General features: G+C 40.8%; 1 long non-coding RNA gene across 1 annotated transcript; it reads right to left on the reverse strand.

The window, feature by feature from the left end:
- Positions 1–317: 317 nt before the first annotated feature.
- LOC142295679 (uncharacterized) lies at positions 318–1010 on the reverse strand. Its single transcript, XR_012751517.1, has 2 exons — positions 925–1010; positions 318–705 (listed from the first exon to the last, which is right to left on the reverse strand). It is a non-coding gene; the product is annotated as an uncharacterized LOC142295679 (long non-coding RNA).
- Between the last annotated feature and the right edge of the window lie 965 nt (positions 1011–1975).

A 1975-nucleotide genomic window follows, 5' to 3' on the forward strand; every position in this document is an offset into this window, starting at 1 on the left:
TATTCTCTCCAAATAGCGAGTACAATGCAAGTCAATGGGAAATGGAAGTAATTTTCTTCTGATTGGGAAATGCGAGTATTTTTCTGTTGGAGTCCAGCAGATAATTACTCTAATTACACATTGACTTGCATTATACTCGCCATTCGGAATGAATACGCGCGTATTACAAAGTACTTGTTACGAGTATCGCGAATACGAATATTTCGATACTCGCTCATCTCCAGTGTCCAACCCATCAAATACTTATGACATGTATAGTATTGATATGCCATTAATAATTAAGTTTTAAATTAGTAATAATTAAGTTAAAATATGAATCAATTTTAAATTTTTATTCATTTTTTGGGGGCTCACAATGTAAATTCCCTATCAGTATATCTTTGGAGTGTGGGAGGAAACCGGAGAACCCGGAGGAAACCCACGCAAACACGGGGAGAACATACAAACTCCTTGCAGATTGCTGCAAGACTACAGTGCTAACCACTGAGCCACCGTGCTGCCCATAGGTGGTACAAGTTCTTCCATACAAGCACAGTATTGATGGTGGATGTGCTGTATTTTCTTCAGGGCGCTAGATGAGGGGGTTTTGTGTGATGACTATGGAGCCCCGCTGACAGCAGGCAAAAATGCAGCTTTCTCTGACAGCGCGAGCAGCCCTGGATAATCTACGCCGGCAGGATGATATCATCCGGCGGAAGATAGAACCTGTGAGAAGAAATGAAAAACTGATGTAAGTAATGGGACTCCATATTAGAGGATAGTACAGTGGTGTCACTGTGACCGGACGGTAGAGGAACCTTCTCCATACACAGGTATGGGACCATCGTCAGCCATCATAGATGTGACAATCCCACCGCAGATCACATCTGCTCCACATGAATTCTCACTGACATCACACAACATGGAGCTTATGGTCACACTTACCTCGCCTTCTCTCCCCCTCTTCTACAGTCTCTGTTTTTTGCTTTTTTCCCAGTTTTAGAGCAGATCTTCTTCCTTTCTGAACTGGAGATTCTAATCAAAAAGTCAGAAAAATGTTGATTATAAATTCCTAAAAGATTAGGTTTGTATCTTCATAAAGTTAAGTGACCTGATTACTATGCACCTATCACTATTCTGTGTGCCGCCATGTGGTGTCTCCCCAAGGATCTATGTCCGCTTATTAATATGACATTACTTGCAGCAGGACACAGTGTTATTATATAATCAGTTCCATAAACCTTCAGTGTAACTTTATAGAGGACTCGTCACCAGGTGAAAAGTGTCCAGGATTCACCTTTCTCTTATTCCCGCTCTCCCCTGAGTTCGCTGGTTGTTATTTGTTACCGTCCCCTTTTCAGTTCAGAGATATATTTTTTTGTGCTAATTTTTATGGTGTTTACCATAGGGGCGTGGCTAATAGTTCCCATAATGAGAAGTCTGAAGACACGCCCCCAAAAAAATCCTGTGTGCCACACCCCATTGGTGTACTTCTACAAGTGCTTCATAAGTGCTCAGAAATATACCAGAAAGCAGAGATGTAATTCTGTGGAGTGACTTCTCCATGGTCATCATTCATCTATGATATTGACAATCCATCTGTCTCATTCACAGGTATGAACACTGTTCATTTGAATTGACCCTCTGAATTTCCTGCACAGATCCTAATCTATTCTCATGCTCTGTCTTCACACTTAAAGCTGTTTCTGATATTGGTATGAACACTGTTCATTTGAATTGACCCTCTGAATTTCCTGCACAGATCCTAATCTATTCTCATGCTCTGTCTTCACACTTAAAGCTGTTTCTGATATTGGTATGAACACTGTTCATTTGAATTGACCCTCTGAATTTCCTGCACAGATCCTAATCTATTCTCATGCTCTGTCTTCACACTTAAAGCTGTTTCTGATATTGGTATGAACACTGTTCATTTGAATTGACCCTCTGAATTTCCTGCACAGATCCTAATCTATTCTCATGCTCTGTCTTCACA

Source organism: Anomaloglossus baeobatrachus, chromosome 3 (genome assembly GCF_048569485.1).
Source record: "Anomaloglossus baeobatrachus isolate aAnoBae1 chromosome 3, aAnoBae1.hap1, whole genome shotgun sequence".
In the NCBI taxonomy this organism is placed as follows: Eukaryota; Metazoa; Chordata; class Amphibia; order Anura; family Aromobatidae; genus Anomaloglossus; species Anomaloglossus baeobatrachus.